Raw genomic sequence first — 14,108 nt, 5'->3', positions numbered from 1 at the left:
CCCATTTATCTGTAGAATGTGTGTGAGCTTTTCCTCTTCCCGGAGCTGACTCCCCCGTGAAGGCCATTCACATCTTGTATACCTTCGCCACTCGCCAGTGCCCATCGTGCTTTGCAGATACTTTATTTTGTTGGCTCAGTGGAAAGAATTAGGTTGAAGTTCTTGGGCTGCGCTCTGTGCAGAGATGGCAGATCTCCACAGATCTTGGAAATACGGTTTCAGTCGCAGGCTAATTGTGTCCTATAGTCAGAAGGGTGACAAACGCAAGACAGGAAGCCCGTGAGTATACCTGAGTTTGGGATTTTAAGCACATTCTCTTTATTCTTATCTTTGGACGGCCTAATATCTATTGGGATTTAAATTTGAAACGTCAGATAATGATCCCTTGTTTCCTAAAATACTGTAGAATTAAGTTTTGTTCATATTTTCTGTTTGATAAATTCAGTTGCTTTCCAGTGAAGTCCTCTGAAGCCACCCTGGAGAATAGGTGGGTCTATTTAAAGGAAACGTTTAACTCTGGCGGGAAATGATAATAGAATCATATTTGCGAAATACACATGGCCTGATCCATCTTTTTACATCTGGTGTTCCTTGACAGCCCTCCTTTTTTCAAGCCCCTGCCTGTCCCCTACTCCGGGCAGTGGTGTTTCCCTGAGCAAGTTACGACTTAGACATATTTTGCTTCTCACAGCTCTTTACTTATTTGATTATTCCCCCACCCCAGGAATTAGGGTGACCAGGTCGTCCCAGCCTACCTGAGAAGTTCATGGTTTTAAAACTAAAGTCTCCACATCCCTGGAAAGTGCTCAGTCCCGGGAAAGTCTACAAAGATCCTCAGTGTAGCAGGTAGCTGTTCTTTATCCTGTTCTGAGAATCCTTGACTCAAATTGTGGTGGCCTAATGGCGTATTTATTAGGTGATAAAGGGAAGTTGATCGGTCTGAATCCAACACTTATGGACTGGGGAACTTGGGACCAGGGTTTCTATGCTCCAGTAGGTGGGGGGCCCTTCCAGAACTCCATGGGGCTGCTCTCTGGGCTCCACTCTGCTTGCCCACACTCCCCAGTCTTGCCTACTGTCCCACTATTCTTGTTTTCATGAATAGAGACATCGGCTTTCCGCCCTCAATACCATGTGTATTAGTCTGAGTTCAGATAGATGGGTGGATAGATAGATAGATGATAGGCAGATAAGCTTGGATGGATGGATGGGTAGATGGATGGGTGGATGGATGGATGGATGGATGGATGGATGGATGGATGGACGGACGGATGGATGGATGGATGGACGGACGGATGGATGGATGGATGGACATATGGATGGATGGATGGACGGATGGATGGATGGATGGACGGATGGATGGATGGACATCGGACGGATGGATGGACGGACGGATGGATGGATGGACGGATGGATGGATGTATAGATGAATGGGTAGACAGATAGAATCTCCCATGCTAACATGGGGTTTCTTGGCATCAGCAGCCCTGACATTTGGGTCTGTACCATTCTGGGGTGGGGTGTCTTCTGTAATTGAACGGTGTTAAGCAGCATCCCTGGTCTCCACCCACCAGATGCCAGTTGCACCCCTACCCCCAAGTTATGGCAACCATAATGTCTCCAGATATTGCCAGGTGTCCTCTGGGGTACAGTTGTCCCTGTCAAGGACTGTGGGACCTGATGAACACAGCGAGGACCCTTTAGAATATGCTGCCTTTTGTCTCTTCCCTGTCACCCACCGGGACCAGAAAGGATGACACACAGCAGGGACATCTTTCACTTACTCGCCATGCTTCTGAGCAGCTCCTCCCTGCACTGTGGAAAGTCCCTGGCTCTCTAAGTGGGCTCAGATCCGCCTGGCTTCATGGATCCAGCAGTGAAGTATTGCCACATACTTGTTCCATTCTGAAAAGTGCGTGTGGAACCAGGAATAAAAAAAGAAAGTGCTGTAACCAAGCAGAAGAAGGTACGGAAAACGCTGCCCCTCCTACCTGTTGCCCTCAGGGGCCTTTGCGCCGACATTGTAAAACTGTGTAGAAATACCAGGCGTGATTCTGTGGTTGCCGGTGGATTATGTTACATGCTGACGCTAGTGGATCTTGCAAAACTCTCCAAAGATAAGCACACCCAACAGATTTAAACGTGGCCAATTTGAACATTAAAAAAAAAAAACAAAAAACTTATCACTGCCTAATCTTTGCAAAAGGGAAGAAATAGTTTACTTTATGGTCATTTGAACTGCAACCCTACCAGCCGTCTGTATACAGAATATGTGCTGACATTGCTGTGTGGTTTTGTGGATGATTAAACAACTGTATAAATTAACAAGAAACATTTGCACATTTCTCTTCTCTCTTTATTCCGGAAACAACCCGTCCACAATTGAAAAAGTATTTTGTGTCACAGGCCCACGGGATCTTTTTTGTTCAAACTGTGTCCACGAGAGGGCAGCTGATGCCACTTCAGGAGTCTTTCCCCTGGGATTTGAGAGGTATTTTTATTCGTCCAGTGGATTTCTGTCACTCGGCTTTAAAAGTCACTTCCTTCTGGTGAGCCAGGACCCTGATACACAGCTGGGTGACTCGGAAGGAGCAGATCGGTCTCAACCAACCTCATCTTCCAAGAGAAGACAGTTCACACCGAGGTCTACACCCTCTACATCGATCATCTGCACTCATCAAATCATTCATGCTTGGACGGCTGGCGCAGGGTAGGGAGTTCTGCATTTTAAACCCCAATAAACATTGGAAACACATCAGCCACTCCTGTTAACAGTGGCCAATGCAAAGCAGCTTTGCTTTGAGGCCCCCTGGCGGGCACCAGCCCCGCAGTCCGCAAGCCTGGCTCAGCCTCTAAGACCACGTTCTCCAAGGCTACACCTGGGCTCAGGTCCCCGCGGAGACAGTCACCTACTGAGCGGTGCTGTCCCACCCTGCCAGGTATGTAGGTGGCACCAGAATCTCCCTTCACATGCCGTTCTTACCTCTTAACTCGTAGGCTGAGCCCTGTAAACATTTCCAAACATGCCTCATCCCACCATTTTCTCTCTCAGAAGACAGGCTTACCACCTGTGTCTTGATGCACATTTCAGGCTGTCGGGACCAGGCGCTGCTTCCCCATGTGTCCCTGAGAGACACACGTATCCGCATCTTTCATCCCCATGCCCCGTCTCCCTTGGGATCCTACTGCATCTGTCAATTCCCTCTGGTCCAAATCCCTACAGGACTCCTTGAATGATTGTAAAACTGTAAACGTGCATGTATCATTCTCTTCAGTAAAATCCTTTCCATCGCTCCACGTCATTCAGAGCAGGGATCGGCATATTTTAATTTTTTTTTTTTTGGAACTGGTCGGGGAGTAATTGTATCTCAGGCTTTGCAGGGTATCTGGCTTCCATGGCAGCTCCTCGACTCTGCCACTTTATTGCAAAAGCAGCCATAGAAAATATGTCAAGGAACCGGCGTACCTCTGTGCCAATAAAACTTTTTTACGAGAAACAGATGGTGGCCCAGATTCGGCCCATGCACTATAGTGGGTCGGCCTCTGATCTAGAGGATAAATCACAACGGTCAGGCGTCGCATGGAAAGTTCTTCATGACCTGAGCTTGCTGACCTGAACTGTCCCCTCTTTCCTGCCGTGTTGTCTGAAGCCCGTGGATGGTGCCTGCATCCCCGTGCTCCATAAAAAGATGCTGAACAAAATCCAGTGACATACAGACTGTTGGCGGCACCAAGCACTTTGTCGGGACACTGTTATGGGCTAATGGTGCCCCATCAAGATCCACATGTTGAAGTTCTCACCCCCAGGACCTTGGAAGGGGGCTGTATTTGGAAACAGGGTCTTTAAAGACGTGAGGAAGGTAAAATGAGGTCATTGGGGTGGGTCCCGATCCCACAGGACTGGTGTCCTTACAAGAAGAGGAGTTCAGGACACAGACGCGCAGAGAGGGGCGACTCCGTGAGGACACAGGGAGGAGACGGCCGTCTACACGCCCAGGAGAGAGGCCTCGGGAGGGACCAGCCCTGCCCACACCTGGATCTCAGACTCCAGCCTCCAGGGCGGGGAGAAATAAATGTTGATGTTATTTAAGCCTCCTTTTCTGTGCTACTTTATTACGGCAGCTCTAGCAACTTATCTAGGCACCGTCTCAGTGCCCCAGAAATGATACTGCTTTTTGGCTTCTCAACTTACTTGGCTGTAAAGCCGTGCTTGAAATAACGTCTTTCAGGGATTTGGTGCTGTTGAGTTGGAGAGGCCCAACCTGTGGGAGATTCAGAGGTAGTCAGTCACCTCATTGCAGCTCAGACGAGGGCCAGAATTTGACACTCCTCGGAAATCTGAACTCCCACCTCCAACCCCTGGCCCGTTTCCTTTGCTTTTGGGCATCACCTTAGGAGCACGGCTTGGTTCTGGTTTTTCCATTCTGCCTTAGTTCATGAGATGCTACAACGGATGGATGTATTTTTCTTGGTGCAAAAACCTTCACGGTTTTTTTTTTTTTTTTTTTTTTTTAATGCAGTTTCTAGTCTGGCTGAGGAAAGTGGAAAATTTTAGGCAGTGGTCCCAGGGTTTCAGACCGTTTCCAAACTCTTGCTGTTGAATACAAATATCGTAAGTTCCTCTTTTCTGTGATCCACCCAGACTGGCTTTCTCTGTTCCTCACGTTCTCTGGGTTCTTTCTTCCATCTGTGCTGCGTTTTGCTACCTTTAAAACATATTCTCAGTGTGTTTATGTTAAATGGCATTTTACAGGCCTTTCGAGGAATCGCCGTGTCTGCATTTGCATGTTACACGTTCTCGGAAGGGTAAAGGTGTTTGCACCTGCCTGCTTCTTCTCACACCTGACGCGTGCTTGTGTTGGCTGAGGTGCACAGACCTTACCGCGACACGACGGCACAGTTTCGCCCAATTCTTTAAAAGCCACCCGTGTGTAGATTGCAGATGAGCGGTTTAAGATGCCTCGTCCAATCTCATTAAATACGAGAGAGGCGGAGAGAGCCATCCAGAGTGTGTAAGAGCATTGCTATGTTACCGCAAAAACGGGATACTCTTAAATCAGAAGGACTGTGCTCAGTTTGTTTTTCTCTAGCCCCAGTCTTACAGTATTTTCCTTCCGAGAACTTCATAACATCGGTTGCAATAAACACATCTTACTTTATTTGCTGCTCAGATGTGGCTCTTCATACCCACAGGCCATGTTCATCAAAGATACACACAGTCCGATGGAAATTCCACTGATAATTTAAACGCTGGACAATGAAAGTTGCTATTAAGGAACAGAAAAATCGCTGTTCCCCGCAGTCTGTGGGATTGTTAATAATAATTGTCCCACTGTCTTTGCCATATTATAGACCCCGTTCTTCTAAGGATGTCTCCACTTACTGCTTGTGGAAACTTGGCCTCGTTCCCCAATTTCTCTGGGCTTCTGTTCCCTTAGGCGTGAGTTGGAGATGAAAACGGTGCCCATCCCAGGACGCTGGTGACTTCACGGGTTCCCCTGTCTCTCAAGAGCTTAGGGACGTGTCTTTAAATATTAGGAAGAGCCAATGCCCGCTGTCTGTCTTTCTCTCTCATCATTCTGCGTTTCAATGCCGTTATCTTGTTCATGTAAGAAAGCGAGATTTGGTCAAAATCCATACTAAAGTCATTTCATTTTTTAAAATTTTATTGGAGTATAGTTGGTTTACAATGTTGTTTTAGTTTCAGGTGTACAGCAAAGTGATTCGGTTATACATATATTCATTCCTTTTCAGATTGTTTTCCCATATGGGTTATTACAGAGTATTGAGTACTGAGTAGGGTTCCCTGTGCTATACAGTAGGTCCTCGCTGTTTACCTATTTTATATATAGTAGTGTGTGTATGTTAATCCCAAGCTCCTAATTTATCCCTGCCCCCCGCTTCCCCCTTTGGTAACCATAAGTTTGTTTTCAAAATCTGTGAGTCTGTTTCTGTTTTGTAAATAAGTTCATTTATAGCATTTTAAAAAAATCAGATTCCACGTATGAGTGATATCATATGATATTTGTCTTTGTCTGACTTATTTCAGTTGGTACGATAATCTCTAGGTCCATCTATGTTGCTGCAAATGGCATTATGTCATTCTTTTCCATGGCTGAGTCATATTCTGTCGATGGACACTTAGGTTGCTTCTGTGTCCTGGCTATTGTAAATAGTGCTGCAGTGAACATTGGGGCGCATGTGTCTTGAGTTACGGTTTTCTCAGGGTATATGCCCAGGAGTGGGATTGCTGGATCGTATGGGAGCTCTATTTTTCGTTTTTTTGTTTGTTTTTGGGTTTTTTTGCGGTACGCGTGCCTCTCACTGCTGTGGCCTCTCCCGTTGCGGAGCACAGGCTCCGGACGCGCAGGCTCAGCGGCCATGGCTCACGGGCCCAGCCGCTCCGCGGCATGTGGGATCTTCCCGGACCGGGGCACGAACCCGTGTCCCCTGCATCGGCAGGTGGACTCTCAACCACTGCGCCACCAGGGAAGCCCTATTTTTCGTGTTTGAAGGAACCTCCATCCTGTTCTCCATAGTGGCTGCACTAGTTGACATTCCCACCAGCAGTGTAGGAGGTTCCCTGAGAAAAGTCTTTTTAGACTGAGCGGATGTCAGGTATTTGCTGAGACCAGGCGTCAGAGTTCCCAGGGTAGGCTGTGAAGTTCACAAAAGTTTCCTCTCTACGAAGTGCCCTCAGTTTGAGCTCACGTGGACTCCCCAGATCAGCCGCCTTGCATCCTGCATCCTGCCTTGTCCACCCTCCGCAAGGCCCCCGTCTTAGTCTGTTCAGGCTGCCGTCACAGAATATCACAGACTGGGGGTCTCATAAACAGCAGACATTTCTTTCTCACAGTTCTGGAAGCTGAACATCCAAGATCCCGGTGAGGCAGGTTCTGTGTCTGGTGAGGACGCAGTTCCTGGTTCCTGGACGGCGTCTTCTCACTGTGTCCTCACCTGGAAAAGGGGCGAGGGCGCTCCCTGCATAGTTATCTTGCCAATTCGATCTGTATTAACGTAATGATCTATATCATGAGTGAAATAACTCGTTGCTGGGTTCATTACCGTGAATTTTAACCACAATCTAAGAGTCAGCCTGATACTTTCCGTACGCACAAGCTTTCTCAACTTCTGCTGTACTCAGCACCCATTTATGTCAAAAACAAATCTTCTCCGCTTGACTTTCTCTTTGAAGTGAAATGCAACTCAATCGTCAAACACGTGCCCTTGTGGAGGGTAAATAACGATTTTGATTTTTGCAGCGTGTGTTCACACGGTATCCTAAATCTTGATGCGAACGTGTGACGGCGGTGAATTCTTTGAACACGCAGCACGTTGAAACACTGTCCCGTGAATGTGTTCCCACATGTGATGGTGTCAAACGGAGGGCAAGCCTAATGCTGTGAAATATCACGATGCTTTAAAATCCATCCGCTGAAACACTCAGGTAACAGTCACCAGAACAGCTGGTATCTCTTGGAAACAGCTGTTCTACTTCTGTTATTTTATTCAGAATCCTAAAGTGGGTGTGGTTGGCTGAATCAAGCCCCCATCTCCCCAGATGTCCGTTCTCGAATGCTCGGAACTCATGAGTATGTTAGCTTATGTGGCAAAAGGGACATTGCGGGAGTGATTAAGGGTCTTGAGATGGGGAACTGACCCTGGGGTACTCAGGTGGTCCCTGTATGTCTTGACAAGGGTCCTAGTAAGAGGCAAGCAGGAGGGTGGAGTTAGAGAAGGAGATGGGGGGAGAGATTGAGAGACAGAGAGACAGAGACAGAGAGAGATCGGGAGAGTGTGTGCTCCTGGTTTTGAAGATGGACAAAGGGGCCATGAGCCTGAACCAAGCCACGGAGGTGGCCCCTAAGAGCTGGAGGAGACAGGAGGACAGACTCTCCCCTGGAGCTTCCAGGGAAGCACCACCCTGCCCACCCATTTCAGAGTCTAACCTCCAGCGGACACGGGTCGCAGGGGTGTACTGTGTCATGAGAAGGGAGAAGTGGCCAGGACCCCAAAGTGCAGAGCGAGCGCTTGGCTTGTTTGGGGCTACGAGTGGAGGGGAGCATGTTGGTCTTCCAGAAGCTGGCATTTGGGGCTCATAAATCTCAGTTGGCCCCATCTCTAACCTGCCCTGACGTGAGTTATTTTGTGACATTCTGAGCAGAAACCGCTGGTTGATAACTGAAGCCCATTCTCAGTTGAGCTCAAGGTTTTTTGCCTTTTGAAGAGGGTGATAATGTCCCCAGATTAGTGTACAAATTACGTCTGCTAGCCTCTCATTCAACTAGGTGTGGCCATGTGACTGAGTTCATAGGATTTTAGGTAGGAGCATTGTGGGACATTTAGGAAGGCTGCTGAGAATATTGAGTTGGGAGGTAGGCCCTTTGGGCGTTGTTTTGTTTGGTTCGGTTTGTTTTTAATTTTTGGCAGGGCTGCACGGCACACAGCATCTTAGTTCCCTGACCAGGGATCGAACCCTGGCCCCCTGCCGTGGAAGTGCAGAGTCTTAACCACTGGGCAGCCAAGGAAGTCCCAGAAGGTAGACCCTTTGATTCCACACTGCTCCCTCATTTCTGCTTCCAGGGATGTAGACACAATGGCTGGAGCTTCAGCATCCATCTTGAGCCACGTGGCAAGCTTGAAGATGGAAGTCAACATGTTGGAGTGTTAGAGCAGAAAGATCAAAGAAGTCTAGATTCCTGAGCATCTTGGAGTCACCACTGGGATCCTTATCCTTATTCCAAGTTGCCTGTAGTTTCAGGTTTATTGTTTTTACTTTTGTCCTCTCTGAGCCTGATGCTCACCTGCTACTAATTCTCTTAAGATTAAGTACCTGGTGCATCTCACAGAGACATCTGGCTGTTGCCAAGCATCGTCCACTTTCACAACATCTTATTCCGTGGTGATTTCAATTTTAAACCCGCTCTGCATCTCTAGCTGATTTGCTCTAGATGTGAAGCTGCTGGTGAAGACTAATTATTTGAGGCAACCAAATGCTCCTATAGTTTAACCCAGAACGGGATTATGTAATTGTCAGTTTATTATGCCCCGTGGTCAGACTGGGAGCTGAAGACTACAAGTCGACCCTGGGAAGGTGAGAAATCTGTGTGTGTGCACATTTCAGGTGAACTTCTCTGGGGAGTGAAAGGAGAGAGACCCTCCTTTTCTCCCCAGAGCACCGCCCCCTCCTTCAAGGGGTACGTACTGAGCCCAGAGTGTGAGAAAATGAGCAGCCTTCCAGCTGACTCGAGAACGTACACTTGCCACATCCCTACTGGGGTCTTCGTAGAGCGAGGTTCCCACGCCGTGAAAAGCATAAAGCACCCGGTCTGTTACCACTACAGATGCCTGCTTCACGACATCTGCTTTATGACATTCATTCTTTGATGACCGACCTTCACCTTTGGGGGTGGTGAAGGGTCAGAAAATGAGCTGCGAAAACCTGGAAAGCCCATTAAGGAAACCTCTTAAGGTCACAGCGACCACGGGTCGTCAGGCTGAGCTGTGCTTTTCGGCAAGAAACACCCCGGAGGTGTCTCTGTACTTTGGATGCAAGCCTCCTAATGTGCGTGGAGGTCAAGGAAAGTGACGCTTCCTATTTGAGGAACGGCAATGGTGTTCAATTAGGAAACTTTGGCCAAATGAAAAAGGTGGAAGCAACAGGGAACATTTGGCCCATTTTATCAGTCAGGCTTTCCTTTCTTCCTGAATTTCACTGACCCACGCACCTTTTTGCACGATGGTGGCGTGTGAGGCTGGGATTAAAACGGACAGAAGTGAACACCGAATTGAGTTGTAAGCCACAGGTCCCTGAGGAAGGAAAGGATTTAGGCAGGCACCTGTCAGAGGCTGGTGGAGGTGTCCCACCCAGGTGTCCCAGAGGATGAGATTTAACGCAGGACCAGTTACAGAGCGTGGACTCAACACACGACACAGGAGGTCTGAGGACATTTCTCCAGGACACAGTTTCTAACTTTGGGCTGAAGGGCACAGGGAGGAGAAGAAAGTCGCTGGAGGCTTTTGCGATACAGGATTGTGGAGCGAGCTTGGAGGGACATGAAGGACCCCGTTAATTTGGGGGCATATGTAGGGACCACCGTGAGCTTCTTGTCGACGAGGTCCAGAACCACCTGTAGCCCTCGGGTGTCTGTCTGTCCTACCGAAGCCAGGGCTCCGTGGACAGTGATTCTGAAGACATCCCTGTTTCAGAACACTGACCAAGGCTCACAAGGGAAGAGACAGGAGTTCGGACACACAATCAGTCAAGAAGCTCTGTCCATCACACACACACACACACACACACAGACACACACACACACAGGCACAGAGCAACTCAGGATGACAGACGGAAAAGCAACCCGTCCAAGTGCCGGCAAACAAAGGTGACCCAGCATCTCTCCGGACCCGCCGCGGACTTTCAGGGCAGAGTCTCAAGATGTCAGTCTACCTCTGCCAGAGCCCGACACGGACTCCCTTTGCATCCCGCTTGCCATTTTCCTCCTCCTGGAGCCTTGCTTCTGCTGCCACAGGTCGACGCCGGCACCAGAGCCTTCGTCTCCCGGATGCAGGGGAGGGTGTTTTCTCTTCCAGAGGTGGGTGCCCTGGGTGTTCTGTCTTGCAGTCACCTCTTCAGAGCTCCCTGACCTTCGGACCAACTCCGTTATTTATCCTAGTCGGTGTCATAGCTTCTTGTAGCTGAACTGCTCAGGCAAGGCGGACTGCCTTCAGGGTGGGGGTGTGAGTTACCCCACCAGGACCACGGGGTCCCTCTTTTCTCTACGGGGTGGCTGGCTGTGCGGGGTAACTGCCTTATCCGTCCTTCTGCACATGCAGTGTGCTCTTCTCTCCCTTCTTTTTTAATCTTCAACTTGGTGTCTCTGGGTCCTCACCCACTTGGAGTTCCACGTGCTCTACCTCTGTTTTATTTCATCTCTGAATGCATGTTTTTAGGGGGCCTGGGTCGACGACTTTTCAGAGGTGTTAGAATTCTATTGTAAAGTGATAAACCTTGGTCACAGACTCAGATCTGAGATGCCCCGTGGATATGAACACAGGAAAGATGAGGGCGGGGTGACTGGACGCCTTTCCTTGGAGTCCAGCGTTTAACCTGGTGTTCATTTCAGAGGCTTTTTCTTAATGTAATTTCAAACACTGTATATATAGACCACATCTTCTTTATCCATTCCTCTGTCGATGGACATTTAGGTTGCTTCCACGTCCTGGCTCTTGTAAATAGTGCTGCTATGAATATTGGGGTGCATGTATCTTTTCAAATTAGACTTTTCCCTGGATATATGCCCAGGAGTGGGATTACTGGATCATATAGCAAAGGAGTTGCTGTCTTGAAGCCAGGAGAAAGGGATGACGTTTACAAGCTTGGGTCGTTTTCACCTTGGGTTTCCTAACTCTTTGGTGAGTATAATCTCATCGTAGAAGCACCATAGAACTTACGTTTGCTGCAAAAGCGCATCGGCAAGCTTGATACATTCATCCCGGTTGTACATACAGAGAACACCAAGACTGTTTCTCTTCAACCTTCTGGAACTGAGATGACCTCTTTAAAACCCCAAACAAGTTGACTGACAGCAAAATCAAACCATGTGAAGTACCACTTAAGGAACAGAACACATCTGCCACGGGGGTAGTTCAGGTTGCTAAGGCAACAGGTTTTTAATTCACAGGTGAATAAACCCCACAGCTATCTTCCCTTCTAGATCTGAGGTTTCTAGAAACTAAAGTCTGCTTAAAAACACACATGGAGAAAGTAAACATTTCGTTATCTGTTAACAAAATCACACATAGTAAATTCTGATCAGCTGTAATTATCCGGATGTTTTAAACAAAACCCTCTTCTTTCTTTCAAAACAACCCAACCTCGTAAAAGCCAAGCATGCTCTATCCTCAGATGATCTCAGAATATCCCTAGTTTCCCACTTGACTGGTACTGTTTGAAGTGAATTACTCATACATAAAATGCTGGGTTTGGGATTTATCTTTCCAAGAGGTTTTTTTTTTCCTTGCCTACCTCAATGTGTTTGCATTTGCTTCTTGAAATATTGCATAGTCTATAATTTGTTAAAAGGAAATATTTAAAAATGAGTTGTAAATCTGAGTGCGTGAGCTGGGCCAAGGTTCTGCATCACATAGAAAACAGCCCAGCTCCCCTTAGCCGGTCACTCAGAGTTTCCTCCAAATGGATACCAACTCATGGTCCAAGCATCCCATGGTCAGTTTCCAAGGGTCAGAGCAAGGGTTGTCCGGCTCTGTGTGAAAATTTCCAGAATCACTTATTTCCAAGGCAGCCCATCTGATGTGATGATACAGCTGGTGAGACATTCTACTCTGGGGTTGGACTACGGTTGGGTTTGTTGTGAAGTTCACGTTTTGTAGACTTTGTTATAAATTCAGCTCCGTCCTAAAGAGCAGTCCAGACGAAGGTGGACTTCCCTGTCCCTAGAATGTGCTTCCTGTCTCTCTCTGGAGTTGTTTGGGTCACACTCTTTAGAGCACAACTTGGATTTTCTTGATAGCGATGGTCACTGTTTACATGGCACACTCTGGGCTCTCAACATCCCGTGTCAGGGCCACACGACGGAACAGAGCCCTCCCCTAGATTCTGAACATCTGAGAGCGTAAGGTGACAAAGCGTCCTTCCTTTCATGACTCTTATCTTTCTAGCAACATTGCTCTGGTTATATTCGCTTGATAGCCTCCTGGTTAGGAATTGATTAGATGAGCCGTATGGGATTTAAGGATGGTTAGACCCTCTTGGGTTGGTTGGATCTAACCTTTTCTGTGTTTCTTCAGTTCGGGGGAGATTTTCAACTGTTAGTTGTCCAAATATTCTTTCTCCTTCTCTTCCATTCTTTCTCTTCTTTCTGTCTGGGGCAATCATTGGAGTTTTGCTGGACTTTTATGATCTTCTAGATGCCTTTTGAAAGGCTTCTTGGAGGAGCGTCTTCTCAGTTGTATTATTAGTTCAACAATTCCCTAAGTAAAGAACACTGTATAGTTACCTCACATGTTGACTTATTTATCACAATTTTTAATTTATTTTTATTTATTTATTTATTTATTTTGCGGTAGGCGGGCCTCTCACCGCTGTGGCCTCTCCCGCTGCAGAGCACAGGCTCCGGACGCGCAGGCTCAGCGGCCATGGCTCACGGGCCCAGCCGCTCCGCGGCATGTGGGATCTTCCCGGACCGGGGCACGAACCCGCGTCCCCTGCGTCGGCAGGCGGACTCTCAACCACTGCGCCACCAGGGAAGCCCTGTCACAAGGTTTAAAATTTTCCACAAGCTGGGACCATGGCAAAGGATGGTAGAAGTTATAATGTCCAGTTTCCAAATTCGGGTTTTCTTTCCCTTTCTTCCTCTTTTTGGCTTGTTAACCTCTCATGAACCCATATGTTAAGAGAGTGGTCTCTGTCTCCACCTGGATTTAGCTGTGTTGAAGAAATTCATGGGGGACTTACGTTACAGGGATATTGTGATATTTGTATTGACCGCCGTTGCGTTTGCAGGAGGACTCCCGGCAGTCATCGTGGCGGCATCCTGTACAGAACGACCTTCCCAAATTGGGTTCGGATCTCACTGTCTGCCATCCACTTGCAAGAGGGAGCCCTGATATCTGGAGAACTCAGAGTCCTTCTTCCCCACACCTCTGCCACACCAGACTCCCCCAGCAGCAATCCATGTGTCTCTTCCAGGACTTGACGCTTTATTTTTAAATCTCACAACAAATACTGGTGACAGGTCTTATCTCCATTTTATAGAGGAAGAGGGAACGTTTTGAAAAGGCTTAATTAATGTACTCCAGAACCAACGGCAGAGCTGCAGTTTACATGTTAGTCCTCACGCATAGCTGTGTACTGTGGTCTCCCCCGTGCACCAGCGTCTCTCCATGCACTCATGCACACGCCACATACATTTACACGCACACGCACACATACACAACCACTGGCTCCTTTTGTTTCTTTGCTCTGGACACAGAAATGAGCTATTCCCAGTGTGCAAAGTAGGAACGGTTAAGTGGGAAACTTAACTTCCTGCTTAAGTTTCAGTCTCTCCCAAGGGTTTTTATTTATTTAAAAAAATTTTTTTGTCTGC

The 14,108-nt window shown here is 47.8% G+C and overlaps 1 protein-coding gene across 1 annotated transcript in view; it reads left to right on the top strand.

Moving 5' to 3' along the window:
- PRKX (protein kinase cAMP-dependent X-linked catalytic subunit) overlaps positions 1–7,281 on the top strand; it is a 125,618-nt gene extending 118,337 nt beyond the window's left edge. Inside the window, exon 9 of the mRNA XM_024756295.1 lies at positions 7,263–7,281. The gene's annotated coding sequence lies outside the window, so the exon portion shown is untranslated. The remainder of the gene's footprint in view (positions 1–7,262) is intronic.
- The last annotated feature ends 6,827 nt before the right edge of the window (positions 7,282–14,108 follow it).

The sequence above is a fragment of the Neophocaena asiaeorientalis genome, unplaced genomic scaffold, assembly GCF_003031525.2.
Source record: "Neophocaena asiaeorientalis asiaeorientalis breed wild unplaced genomic scaffold, Neophocaena_asiaeorientalis_V1.1 scaffold69, whole genome shotgun sequence".
Taxonomy (NCBI): Eukaryota; Metazoa; Chordata; class Mammalia; order Artiodactyla; family Phocoenidae; genus Neophocaena; species Neophocaena asiaeorientalis.
The sequence above is the reverse complement of the archived record's forward strand: the minus strand, read 5'-3'. Positions and strand labels throughout refer to the sequence as shown.